Genomic DNA, 14,973 nt, shown 5'->3' on the forward strand with positions numbered 1-14,973 from the left:
ATGTTCTTTAAAAAAATGGGAAATTTGCCACAATCTGAAGAAAGATACTTTAGCTTCTTAATAGTAATGGACTGTTGCAGGCACTCAGCAGCAATATCTGAACATTTACTTGAACTTGAAACACGCCGCTATCTCTCTCTCTGGCTGCAGAACATGAAGCACAGCTCTAGAGATTTTGTCCTATGTTACTGTTCTGATACTGAAAAAACAAATATTTTTATTCATAGAAATCAAACACACTCCCCCAACGTTCTCCTTTTAACGTGCTCCTTTTGCAGGTTCTCAGGTTGCATTAAATAGGTGAAATGAACCATAAAGCAATGGAGCAATGTGATCCTGCTATGTAGCACACTTCCTGGTGGGGTTCCACAGCAGTTCTTGGCACAGGAAATCACCAGCATTCTAAGATCTGGTCACAATTCAAATCAACTTTACTTTTATTCTATAGTCCACTTGATCAGATCTTTTATATAGTCCAGTGCTTTCCACAAATATGGCAGCACAATTGTTTTGGGCTCAGTCCACTGAGAAGTTGTTCTGTATATGTCTTATTAAAATAAGCATGCTATACAAGAGCACAGTTAATTATCTTAGCCTGTACAGGGCAAAAATCCATTGGTACATTCTCTTGCACAAGCCCCATATGAATGGGAACATCTAAAAAATGTAGTCCTATTCGTTTCAGGTTGTGCGCAAAAAAACTTCTCAGTGGATTTTGCCCATGAGGGCACAGAGTTAACGAGGTGCAAATTAAGCACTGCATGCAAAATATGACTCTCACAGAATTAATTAGAATCACAGAATCATAGAGATGGAAGGTACCTCCAAGGACATCTAGTCCAACCCCCTGCACAATGCAGGAAATTCACAACTACCTTTCCCCCACACACTCCAGTGTCTCCCTGCTCCATGCCTAGAAAATGGCCAAACACTGTCAGCATTGCAACAACAAATCAATTTGAGGAAACAAACATGAAAACAGCAGATATGTAAAAAACATTAAAAACCAATCTAAAAACAGCAGCAGGATATTTCCTCCTTTGCCCAGGTGTAAACACTGATACAATCAAGACCAATGTATTAGACATTGCTATTGTTTTAAGCCACATTTCTTTTTAAAGAAAACACGTAGTGGCCCATAATCTAGTTAAAATAGAACACTTATGTTTAACCTACTGTTTTTATGAGCGGAAATGAGCTCTGAATTTAAGAATTCTGTGATGAGATTCAGATTGCAAATCAGGAAGTAAATGATACTGAGATTTAGAATTTCTTTCATCTCATGAGAAAGGCTATTGTAAATAAAAGATCTGATTTTTATTACTGCATACATTTAAAATTCTTATTAATCATGCTGGTTATTCACATCAGAGGTTACAACTGCTTTTAGCAAGCACTTTTAAGTGTTTTTATTAGTTTTACAGCTATTTCCTGGACCATACAAATATAAAGAACAGAATAGGAAATAAATGACATATTTATTAATGTTTCTTAACAGCTATCCATTTTCTTCTAGAAATGAATTGTTTAACAGGCATTTCCAAAGCTAATTTATTAAACAGATCCAGTGTGGTTATTAAATTCCATTCTTTTGCTGTAGTGTTTAATCATGCTTTTCTTTCTCCTCAGTAGTTGGCTACTATCCCTTTATTTTGGCAAAGGAACAAAAGAGTTCCTTTGGCAAAAATACAAAAATAAAATAAATGAAACCCCATCAATTGAATTAATTATATATTAATGGACAATAAGATAAAGCCTTTTGGGTGATGACAGTATAAGCAAAAAATACAGTTGTAGGTTTTAATGAATACTTCATAACTCAAGGGACATGTTCGGAACAGAACTGATTCTGGAATAACAGAATCAGATCCTGTACAAGCACAATTATCTAAATATAAAAAAATATACTTTAACAAAGACAGATATGGTGATGTAGATATTTCTTGAGTTCATATGTTAATATATATGTTTATGGACTGGATACTAATTTCATAAGAGTCCTAGATTTATCTACATCAGCCTAATGTAATTATCATCACTATGTTTAATTGTAACCTGATTGGCTTCTTGTGGATGGTGAAAGCTGCAATACGAGGCAACACACACACAAAGTATGGGAGTTAGGGGACCCTCTAGGTATGCAGAAAATATGACATTGTAAATTAACCAAAAATGAGAGTGGAAACTTTGAAACAGCCTTATGAGAATCAAATATGCTCCAGAAGGTATAGGATGTTGACAGCAGCTATCAGTTAAAGGGGGGGGGAGAAATTAGAGGAAGGGGAAATTAACCTGTCCCAGTCCCAGACAGCTTAGAGCAGGGGTCCACAACCTTTTTGAGCCTGTAGGCACCTTTGGAATTCTGGCCTGAATGATGGGCTTAACCAGGGGGTTTTTTTCTGGGAAAAGAGGTGGTGGAACTCTCAAGAGAGAAATGAGGAAGAAACACAAGGGATTCTTTGAAATAATATTATTTTCATGCACTACTGCTAAGTATTTTCAAGAGGAGCTGGAACTCCGTTCCACCACGTTCCCGCTGAAAAAAAGCCCTGGACTTAACTGAAAAATGGCTGCCACAAGAGGTGGAGCCAGCTACAAAAACTCAGAGAATGAAGTCAAGCAAACAGTTGTTCTTCAACATTTCAGGCAAAAAGCTCTGTTTAACAGGATGCTCTTTTAAAAATGAATATATTGTTTAAAACTAGTTTCTTGCAAACACACAGCATATCGTCAGGCATACAGTGAAGATCTTTGTACTGAGGTGACAGCTGCTGCTCAAGGAAGTTTTTAAAAACCTGCAGAGCCAATCAGATCTCCAATGGCTAATCAGAAGCCCTCTAGGCAAAGTCCCACGTGGCCTGAACCACTTCCTAAAAACACTTGCTGGGGGCCATGGCAGTCACAGGCACCACATTGAGGAACCCTGGCTTAGACTATCCTGGAAGAGGGAAATTTTGAATAGTGGAATGGAAATTCTAAGCACCCCCTAATTCTCTGTGAGTATCTGGACTGCTCCCTCTCATTCTAAATCATATCAGGGAACACCTGGCCCATGCATTGACTGCTATAAATCTGTATTTTGCCTTAGAAACTTGTCCATGCATCTGTAAAGCACTCATTGAATCACAATTTCATAGAGACAAGATGGGACCTGTAAGGAACTGGGCGGACCCTGTCTTGAGCGTGCTACTCACATAACCAGCTTTTGCAGTCACTGCTGTTGCTTGACTGTGAAAGAGAAGATGTGGCTGCATTTACGGAAGCAGGGCTGGCTGGCTTTGTGACTGGCACCAAACACATTTCAGACTGGGAATTCCAAAAGGAGGGTGGTTTGAGCTTAAAATAGACATGCAAACTCCAAAATTCACCATTGTCATTAGCAGACAGTCTATCATTAGGTTATTTCAGGATGCTTCAGCGAGGAAAACATCTCCTCTAAAACCCAAAGACCCTGATGATGAAAGAAAAGAACTTCTATAGATAATTTTCTTGCATTCCCTGTCCCCAGTAATATCCTCCTGCTGGCATTTAAAGATAAATCTTCTATCTAGAAACTCCACCAGCTTCTGGCATTCTGCTATTACCACCACAATGGTCCCAGAGGCAGCAGTGAGTGAACAGAATGACCAACATTACATGCAGTGCCTACCTCAGGAGCTTTAACAAAATGATGATCTCCTCCAGGAATCTGGTCCAAGAGCACATCTTCCTACAACAATATTTCAGCCCTCAATTGGCTTCTGAATAGTGCCAGAGCAACACTCGTTTCTTGCTTGTTAGTCCCAGCCTTGCCCCCAGCAGCCCCCCAAAGTGTTCTGTCCAGGGTCCTGATATTGTGTGTGCCATCCTATTAGCATTATATTCACCCCTGGTGCCTGCCTGCCTGCCTAAGAGTCTCTCTACACAAGACATCTTACATAGAGAAACTTAGAGTCACTGTACACAAGACTTCTTACACGAGGATGCGCAAGTGAAGGGAAACGCAATGTTAGCTGAGAAGCGTAGTTGCTCTAAGGGTACGTGAAATTGACAGAGCCTCGGAGGAGGCAAAAATGAAATAAACAAACCCTCTAGAGAGGTGAAACTGACAGAGCAACTATACTTCCCAGCTAACATCGCATCTCCATTCACTTGAGCATCCTTTGTGTAAGAGGTCTCATGTAGAGAGACTCTTACTTTCTGCACGGTCTTATATTCAAGTGTACTCTGTTTCCCTACCAGGGCATATGTATCCACAATGGGAAAACAAGTGTAAGATCTTTCACTTGATCCTACACGTGTAAAATGCCTTGTGCAGAGAGACTAACTCTCAATTCAAATCACTAAATGCATTTTTAAAGGAATTTTAGGTATTTTCCCCATCCCTCTCCCTGGCTCTAGACAGAGACTCATAAGCAGGTTTTGGTTTTAAACATATGAGCACTTCACTTACTATGCTACACCTACCATATAGAACAGTAGAAGTTTCAGGAATCCTATCGTTGTATAGCTTGATACTGCTTTATAGGACCTGACTCAGAAATGGTGCTCAATCTCCCCACAGTCGTTAGCAGAATAAAATATATTTATATTTCCCTATCTCTATCCCAACTTGTGTTTGAATTTCAGATTTTTTAAAGAACCTAGGCCTTATAATTAGCAGATATTGTATCCTTTACACTACTTCCACAGAAATACATGAAGCTATCCACTACTAACCTCAATTTGTACATAACCTCAAAAATGAGTTCTGAGGACAATGTATGACTCATAACTTGCCTAACTATGTCAATAGGCAAACTGTTTAAAATTGATGCTGCCCTAATTAAGGCTAGCAAGAATACTGCCTATGGCGGGTATATAATTATGAAGTTTGGAGGAAGACGGGTACTGAAAAGCTATACTGATAAGAATGAAGAACAACTTTAGTAAAACCTTAGAGCAAATTCCATGGAACATTTCTTGCCCTAGCCCATTGAAATGCATGGAAGCTACACAAGAAATTATCCATTCAAACACTTTACAGAGATCATGGATACTTGGCTGAATGCTTACAGTTATACATTGCTAAGTTATTCATTTCTCAGAACTTGCTGTAGCTTGATTTACAAATGCACATTAGTTGACAAGTTTCTTTTGCAGTACTAGAAGAGTTATTTACAACCACCATTCCTTATTAAAGTATACAATTACACAAAATTCTTCAGCTTCAAGAGATGATGAATAACTACCAGCTTAGAAATATTGGTTGTATCATAGAAAACACTACTGCACTATTTTTAAAGATTAATTCTGGTTCCCCATCTCATGTTGAAACCATGTTAGTGCTGAAGCTGTTGGTTCCTACATTTGTAAGACGCATAAATTTTCAGAAAAAGTTGCAACAGAGCCAAAAATTGGCACTCAGATACAATAAAATACCTCCCAATTCCCTAAATTCAATAAGATTAAACGCCCCCCACCTACCAAGCCTTGTTATATAGTACCTTTATACAGTATTAAAAAAATTCATAGCATTTTACACACATTTGCCTAGTGCAGATGAAACTAGTGCAGTCTTAACCAAGGTTAAGAGATCAAAAGTAGAACATAGGCTGGCATACTTTCTGTCCCTCCTTTTCTCCTTCCCTGCATGAATTTCCTCTTCCTTTTCCTTATCAGTATTAACCATCGTTTAATGTTATACCCACGTTTAACTCTAACCAAGATTAGCTTTCAGCCAAAGTTGATAGCGATTTGCGACCTGAGATCAATAGCAGCTATGGTTAGCTCCAATGAAGATGTAATGTTACACAATGTCTAAAACTGAAAAAAGAGAGGGAGGGGTTGCATGGAAGACGGCTTAGTAAAAATGAGAGTCCATGAGCCTATGGTCTGCTCCCATCCTGACCAACTGCACTAGGTACTAATTTCATTAATTGTTATGAGACAGGCCATTATTATATTCTTGCCTTCTTCAAGTGACCTTCTCCTTACAGTGCTCTCCCCTTAGGTTAAATCAAAAAGAGTTCAGTAGCACCTTTAAGACTAACCAACTTTACTGTAGCATAAGCTTTCGAGAATCATAGTTCTCTTCGTCAGATGCATGGAGGGCCAAAAGAAACTGGTCAGATATAGAGGAGGAGAGGGGAGGGTGGGTTAGATGCAAACAGCTCCTTCTGATATGTAGATGCAAACAGCTCCTTCTGATATGGAGATCAGTTTGCTTCTGTAAAGGTTCAGAGGAGTTAGAAGTGTTAGTCTGTAGTAGCAAAATAAAAAAGAGTCCAGTAGCACCTCCAAGACCAACCAATTCCACTGCAGCACAAGCCTTAGAGAATCACAGCTCTCCCCGCCAGGTGCATCTGACAAAGAGAACTGCGATCCTCGAAAGCCCATGCCAGGTGCCACTGGCCTCCCCCTGACCCTGCTTTTGTAAAGGAAATCAGTTACCTGTGATAATGAGATACAGAAGCCCTCCATGCATCTGACGAAGAGAACTGTGATTCTCGAAAGCTTATGCTACAATAAAATTGGTTAGTCTTAAAGGTGCTACTGGACTCTTTTTGATTTTGCCACTACAGACTAACACGGCTAACTCCTCTGGATCTATCCCCTTAGGTTAGTTCATTTGGTAACTGCCAGAACTAGGTGATTCTCCATTCTGGCACTGATGCTTTGAAATGGCTTGCCACAATGGGCAAGGAGGGCACCCTTGCTCTCTGCTTTTCAAAAAGCGTGCAACATCATTTTTCAGAGAACTTTTGATAATTTTTGAGAGGGGAAAGCTTGGCTATGATTTTGTCAGTGGGATGGACCCTGCACCTATTCCACCACTCTGCTAAAGAAATTTTATTTATTCATTTGTTTATTTATTAACATATTTGTACCCCCCTTTTAGCTCAAGTTGGAAGCATTTCTTCAAACTTCGGAAAGCTGCTTGAGTTGGGAGAAGGCTCCTTAGCTTGGAACAGGGCTGTATGGGGGGATGGTTGTATCCACTCCACTGAATATTGCTTATCTCAGCTATTTTGCTCTTTCAGGTTTAATTGCAGCTTGCCTGTATGAGTCACCTCGAGTCTCAGAAAAAAGACTGGGTATAGTGATTTTAAACAAACAAACAAACAAATAACATTCTCCATAGGGGTTTGCCTTATCTACATAGTGGGTTCTTGGCTAAGACAAGATCTCAACCAGACACTTCCAGGCTCACAGCTCAATCTCCTAGTGACTACACTGTACCAACTCTCATGCTTGTGTTTTATTTACACAAAAGTATTGTTTAAAATATCAGTCGGGATACAGTGCAATATCTGACATGAATGATCAATCTCTTCAGGAAATTATTTTGCTATTTAGTTAAGATTCTAGCAGAGGGAACAGGAAGAGCACGTAATTAGAGATCTGAAGAATAAAGCAAAGCTAAAAGCTCAGATTTCATATATAATGCTAAATTAATCAGGCAAGCAGTTGACATTTTATTTCTAGAGCTAAGAATTTGAAACTTTGATTACTTCTGTTCTTGAACATATCGGGCAACTTGTCATATTAATCACTTTCCCCTCCCCAGAAATGAAATTCTCCACTTCCTTTGCAAACTATGATCTCAGTTTGGTGAGCAATAAATTACCAGGTTGATGTAACAAAAGTAAATTCAAGTGTCATTCATTGTATTTCGATAACAGATGGCAAAATAAATAAAGAACAATTACCCATACAGTAGGAGTGGATGACGTAGGGCTGGAGATAATTATATCCAGTGTTTCTAGTATTATTCTTAAATGCTTCTCCCATCAATGGCCCACAAAAATCAGGTCACAAAGACACAGTGGGGACATGACCACTAAATAGCCTGTGTGATTCTGGAAACATTGCACATGAATGTTCACACTGCAGCCACAAGCCAGCAGCAGAAGCATTATTTCTCCCAGTCAAGCGTCTAACTGCCTACTCTTCTATCTGCTTTCCTACACAGGTTGCTCATGTCTAGAAAACAAGAGTAAAGTTTCTCTTGGTCACAGGCTGGTGATCTCAACAGTCAAACTGTAACCATTCATGGAAAGGTTTAGCTGGACTTCCCAGCCACAGTTACTAAGAAATGAACAAACAGAAAGGCAGGAGGGTTCATTGGCACTCTGGAAATAGAGAAAAGGAGACTATGCCATGTGTAGGGCTAGAAAGTGATGATAACATTGGACTGTTCTTGTTGCTGGTGGCCATTATGAAGCCTGATTTGTCCACCCCCATTCGTCCCCTTGTAGACTCTGTGATGTGTATGGACCTTCCTGTGCTCTGCTGTGTTGGCTGCTGTTCAGTTACAGTGCAGAGTCTGCATGCAAAACCATGCCAATACTGTACACTCACTAAGTGAACTGTACAGTGATGACAGATAGTTTAGATTTTATGATTTTATAAAATCAGGGATGACAGATCCCTGATTTTATAGCCATACGACTAGATTTTCATGTTGTAGCCAATTTCTCTCCCAACCAGTTCCCTTATTCTTTCATTTCTCCAGTTTGAAGTACAATTACTTCTCTGAAAAAATAAGCTTTTGATTAAAACATGTCAGAACTCATGAATAAATAGCTGCTATTTTAGATTTTCCCTTTTGTCATAGGTCAGAATTATAACCTTACATACAACAAATACAACATGCACATAGTTTCAGGTGAGTAACTGCATTGGTCTGTAGTAGAAGAGTAAGATTCAGGTCCAATAGCAGCTTAAAGACCAATAAATTTCCAGGGTATGAGCTTTCAAGAGTCCAAGCTCCCTTCATTAGATACAAGGAGTGGGAAAAGGTACCTCTTGGTCACCTAGATTATAAGGACATCTTGCTTATAAGCTCTGACTCTCAAAAGCTCATACTCTGGATATATTATTGGCCTTTAAGGTGCTTCTAGACCCAAATTTTGCTCTTCTACAATATGAACTTCATTATAATTCAGGTTCAGATGTTAGTGGATAGCTTCATGTGTTCCTGTGGAAGTAGTGCAAAGGATACAATATTTGCTCAGTATAAGGCTCTGGTGCTTAACTAATCTTAAATTCAAACACAATTTGGGATAGAGGTGGGGAAATGTAAATATATTTTATTTTGCTAATGACCATAGAGAGCTTGAGCACTATTTCTGAGTCAGGTCTCTTTCAGCATCATACCTATAAAGCTGCATCAAGACATACAGTGATAGGATTCAGGTTCAGAATATTCAGGAGTCCTTCATTAACAAACGGTCCATTCTACAGTATATTGAGAAGGAAAGGTACTGTATATCAATGGTAAAAACAACCAAGTAGACAGAAGAGCAAGATTTGGGTCCAGTAGCACTTTAAACACCAACTAGATTTCCAAGGTATGAGCTTTTGAGAGTCAAAGCTCCCTGAAGGAACCCAAATCTTGCTGTTCTATTACAGACCAACATGGTTACCCTCCAGAAACGATCAAAACAGACACAATTAGAGTTCAGAGTGTGAAGTTGTTAGGCAAGGTTTACGTTAGGGCTAGGGGTGCGCAGCAAAAAAAGATTCGGTTTTCCCACTTCATAATTTACAAAGCAGGAAAAAGAGTCAGAAATAAGCAATTTCTGAAGCGGCAAGCCACTTCAGGAATTGCTTAGCAGCCCGCTTCGATATGCTCCGTAAAGATTCGGAGAATATCGAAGCTTCCCTGCCACCGCTGCCTCCTCTTCACCTGATACCAGGGAGATGGAGGAGATCCCCTTGTCTAGCTGGCATCAGGTGAATAAGCAGTGGCATGGCAAGGTTAAACTTGCTGCAGCCGCTGCTGCCTCCTTCACCCAATGGAGGGGAGATGGGGGAATACCTCCATCTCCCCAGCATTGGGTAAATGAACAGCGGCATGCAAGTTTAAACTTGCCGGGCTGCCGCTGCCCCCTTCACTCAATGGGGATGAGACAGGGGAATCCCTCCATCTTCCCAGCATCAGGTGAATGAGCAGCGACACAGTAGGTAAACCTACACTTTTCAAGCCACTTGCAAGTGGCAAGAAAAGTGTAGGAGGTGTAACTTTCCACCCAGCTGCTTATTTCACCCCACTGGAGGGGGAGGGAAGGGTTGTCTCCTCCCCCTCCCATTGAGTGAAATAAGCAGTGGGGAATTCGTTTAAACCCCCAGCTGGCTTGCTTCACCTGCATGGCAGGGAAGTCCCAGCCAAGCTGCTGAAACTGGAGTTTAAGTGTCCCTTTCCATGCTGCTGCACAGCGGCACAGAAAAGGGCATTTAAACCCCGCCAGCTTGGCTCAGCTGCCTGGTGGGGGAAGTCCCCACCAAGCGCTGAAACCGGGGTTTAAATGCCACTTTCTGTGCTGCTGCGCAGCATCACAAAAAGGGGCATTTAAACCCCAGCCGTCTTGCTTCACCTGCGTGGCTGGGAAGTCCCCGCCAGGCAGCTGAAGCTGGAGTTTAAATGCATTTTTCCTGCCACTGTGCAGCAGCACAGAAAGGGGCCTCTGAACTCCTTGACCTGGGAAGCTTTGTTTCGGGGTTTCCGAAATGGGCCCGGCATGCTGAGGCCAATTTGGAAATCATGAATTTTTGCGAATCAGGTCCAATTCGAGTATTTTCCCCAAATCAGAAACTCAAACTGCACATCCCTAGTTAGGGCTTAAGCTCTGGTTCCCTACCACAAAATGTCAGTATTCTATGAACTGGTGTCCTCGGTTGTGGTGGGACCATTTTCTGATTTGGAGACAGCTTTTATGATAGTGTAAGAAAACAAAACTTGCCCATGTCCTTTCTTCCACAGATGTCTTACTGGTTATGAATAAATGCCAGAATAAAAACTTTCTCTAGCTGGATGCTGCATGTTTGCATATACACCATGGTAAATGTAATAAAATATTGATACCATGGAAAAATGCTGTCTGCTACAATATCAGATATCTGTACTGCATATTCAGCTGACTTCCCCTCCTACCAAGCTGCGAAACATTCATCGCCAGTTGTTAGTCATTCAGGTGTGAGCAGTCAACCCTGGCCTCTTCCATGTTTAATACAGCCTGTGATATAAAAATCACAGAGCCCCTGGATTAATGCAGCTTGATCTGCATTAGGGAATTTCCAGCCAGCTGGGCAGAGTGTTGCTGAGTCCTGTCCAGGAGCAAAGCATGAATGAAATGTTCATGCAAATGCCGAGGACTGGGAATGATTGGTTTATAGCACCTCCAGCTGCGGACGTGCAGCCTTGACAAGAAAGGTTCTCGCTGAGTCACCCCACTTAGCACATTCCAATATCCTTTCTTTCCGTGATTGAATCCTCACCCTGTGATTGAGAGTCATCAATCTGCTCTGACAAGTTTCTAATTTCTCTCTGGGAACATGTGATCACAATCTAAATTCATCAACTTAGCTCTGGAGATGCTCATTAGCGAACTGCTTCTTTGTGAAGCACCAGGAGAAAATATGCATTTCTTTTATCACATCCCGGCAGCATTAATCAAAGGTAATCAAACCTTTGTCATTCCCAAGAGATGACCTTTACGATCTTTGTCCCAACAGCTGAGGGGGCTCCCCAGCTTCAGGACACGTTTTGCCCTATAAGAACCAGGGCTCTTGCTCCTTTCAAATCGGGCACACTTTCCTGGACTTGAGCACTGTACCCTTAGGATCGCTTTCCCTAAGACTCTCTCTCTCTCTCTCTCTCTCTCTCTCTCTCTCTCCTGGTTGAAACGCTGGATGTTTGAAGCCCTCTTCCTACGTGGACTGTTCTACTCTCTGTATAGGTAATTATCATTTGAAAATACCTCAGATCTATTCCACTTTCACCACTGCTTTTCCTAGGCATCTTCTGTGTTTGTGCATGTGAGTTTTCCCCTTTAAATAAAAGTACTCTTTTATTCAAGACCATATGCCTTGTTTGCTTCCTTGGGGAGAGGACCCTGTAAAAACTGGTGGAGTATCCCATTGTTACCCCTCTCACATAGTCTCCCTCCTTGCTGCTAATTCCCCCTACTCGCAAGGATTCCCATCCAGGTAACACAGGCTGCCACCCATCCCTGGTCTTTAGCCTTTTTCCTTTCCCACTAATTGAAAGTGAGTTGTCTCACCAACCAGAATAATTACTTGCCTCAATATTCTCATAACTTACTAAGTTAATGACCTTTTTTATTTTCCAGGCACTGACTGACCTTGGGCTAAGCACTGTTTCAGCCTAACCTACTTCACAGGGTTGTTGTGAAGATAAATTGTAGAACTAGAAGAATTAATGCCATCCTGAGCTCCTTGGCAGAAGGGCAGGACGTGAATATGCTAAATAAATTGGAGTCCTCAGACTTGCACTGGTTAAGGTGAATGTTTCCAAATGAACAATATTCTTAACAAATTTTACTTTGACACTCCCAACTCCCACATTAAAAAACTATTAGCAGAAAGGCTATTGAAAGGCTGACCATGATCCCAGGGACTTTTCTGGAAACAGTTCTATTCAGTTCTCATGGCTGCACAATAGCAGATTGACACAATCAGTTATATACAAATGTCAGTAAAAGGAGCCTTACCCTCCTCTTTTCCAAGGCCACGCGTTTCAGGATTCCCAGTGGTGAAGAACGCCAGAGAAGGGTTTGAAAGGGACAGGGGAAAAGGAGCTACCACCGAGATTCTTTAAAGTCATCTTCTATAGTAGGAGGGCTTCCCTTTAAATCTCTTTTCAATAGGTTATTGATGGCTTTGAAACTTAAATGGCATTTGTCAACCATCAGTAAATCTTTAAAACTTTTTCTGCAAATAGCTCAGCTCTGGGTCTCAGCTTTTCCCATTAATCTGTATGTAAGGCCACTGAGGGCTTTTTCAGAGTTTAGATAATGCCTAGATTAAAAGGTCCATTCAGAAGGAAAAGCTTTAGCATTCACCTTGTGTACACAGCCATTTCACCAGTGGTATTCACGGGTTGTTATTTCAACTCTGCATTTGTCTTGCAAACAAGACATTTGCCACAAAGGCTTGGTAGAGACATTCCTTAGTGAATTATTGAAATCTATTTGTCTATTGGTCATGGCTTGTTATTTTTATCAAGTATACTCAGTTTGAATTCAGGAACCTTAAACTGACAGTTGTGCAATTATATTAATATTTTTTCTAAAAAGGAATGTTAGACTTCTAATTCAGCAGTTATGCTGATAAAAAAATAATCAAGAGAATTTACACGATGAAATACAGCCTTTCTTTTATTGTTTTCAGATTACCTTTTAACATCTCAGCTATTACACTTAGCATTAGTAAAAGAACTGTACAAAGGTAATATTTTAATATATATTGTCAGTCAAAATATATTTTAGGGTCTGTTGTTATTTACTAAGAGCAAATAAGGAAAGAAATGTACATAGCTAGAAACGGAGCTTCTATTTAACAGTGCAAACCTACGCATAGTTACACTATTCTAAATTCATTGAAGTCAATGAATATATAAGTATATATATATATATATATATAAGCAAATCCAGGCTATAGACTGAAGACAGCAACCTTGCAGAAGCTCTAAGTCTGGCCTGTGCCTGAATGGAGATAATCAGAGAATCATTTGTAAAATGCTTTGAGTTTCACGATGGAAGAAAATATATGGGGAAAGGATACCAAACTTGAATGCAATGTCACAAAACATGAAGCTACACTGGATTTGCAGGTCAACATGATAAGGTAAATGTTAAGAATATTACATGTTGAAATTCTCTGGGTGGTAATTCAGACAGTAACCTCCAAATCATGGACTGAAGGATCAAAAGCATGGCATCCCATTTCTGTTCTCACAGACAACTTCACTTTTAAGTCTACCGTTCAGTGCATAGCTTCCCATGGTGCCAAAACTGGCAAAAGGCAATGTGTGTTTTGTTGTGCTGTGTGCTGGAAACCTGTTACAAACCATAAGTTTCAACTGAGACAATTCAAATATCATAGCAAACTACAGTAAGTGCTGATTTATTAAATGAAAGTGTACAAAAGAGGAAGAGTCAATGACTTGTTTTTAATTCTTCAAATCATATTGGAGGACTATCTGAACTCAACCAAGTCCATTATAGGCCTTTCCAAATGACTGAAGAAAACTTACTTTACTCTTAGCTCAAAGTGGACACAAATATGGTTTCAGCATTATTGTCTGTAAGCAAGGAATGGAGGGGGAATCTTGCAGGGGGGAATGCTATGCTTTAGGGGGAAGGACTGCCTGTTTGATGTTTGATTGTAACAAGCGCTATGCACATACTAAACTATCTGCTATAGAAACCAGCAGAATGGAACAATGAATCAACTTTGGCTGGATCATGAGCATAATTATTACATTTTTAGGGCACCATCTGTAAGAGTGCTTTACTGAATTCATACAAACCTCCCCTTTCCACACTAGCATTTGTATCCCATATGAATCCCAACAAATTTTATATATACCATGTGTCATGCTGCTATCATGCAGTTTGACAGGAGGTTTTGTGACTGGCCAGAACAGATGCACAGCCTGAGGATCATAGATGAATTCCCAGGTATACATAGGACTTGACCAGGGCTTTTTTTCTGGGAAAAGAGGTGGTGGAACTCAGTGGGTTGCCCTCGGAGAAAATGGTCACATGGCTGGTGGCCCCGCCCCCTCATCTCCAGACAGAGGGGAGTTTAGATTGCCCTCTGCGCTGCCAAGCGGCGCAGAGGGCAATCTAAGCTCCCCTCTGTCTGGAGATGAGGGGGCGGGGCCACCAGCCATGTGACCATTTTCAAGAGGTTCCGGAACTCCGTTCCACCACATTCCTGCTGAAAAAAAGCCCTGGACTTGACTATCTTTTACTGGTGTGTGTTGGTGTAGGCGTGTCAGTATAGAATTATTTCGCTATGTTTTTCTTTTCTACTTGGGAACATAATTTTCCTTCTGCTTACCTGTCTTATACTTGGATATCATTTGGCCATGACCCAAAAGGCCATTGATTTGTTTCAAGAATTCCATTTCTCACCCTTCTCTGTAATCCTGATGCTCTCTATAAGCAACTTCACTCATTCTCTTTTTAGATTACTGTAAGA

At 40.6% G+C, this 14,973-nt stretch overlaps 1 protein-coding gene across 3 annotated transcripts in view; it reads right to left on the reverse strand.

Annotated features, from left to right (window-relative positions):
• The window catches only part of LGR5 (leucine rich repeat containing G protein-coupled receptor 5), a 124,787-nt gene that overhangs the window by 87,106 nt on the left and 22,708 nt on the right, over nucleotides 1-14,973 (reverse strand). The gene's annotated exons all lie outside the window — the stretch shown is intronic.

This window comes from Eublepharis macularius, chromosome 9 (assembly GCF_028583425.1).
Source record: "Eublepharis macularius isolate TG4126 chromosome 9, MPM_Emac_v1.0, whole genome shotgun sequence".
In the NCBI taxonomy this organism is placed as follows: Eukaryota; Metazoa; Chordata; class Lepidosauria; order Squamata; family Eublepharidae; genus Eublepharis; species Eublepharis macularius.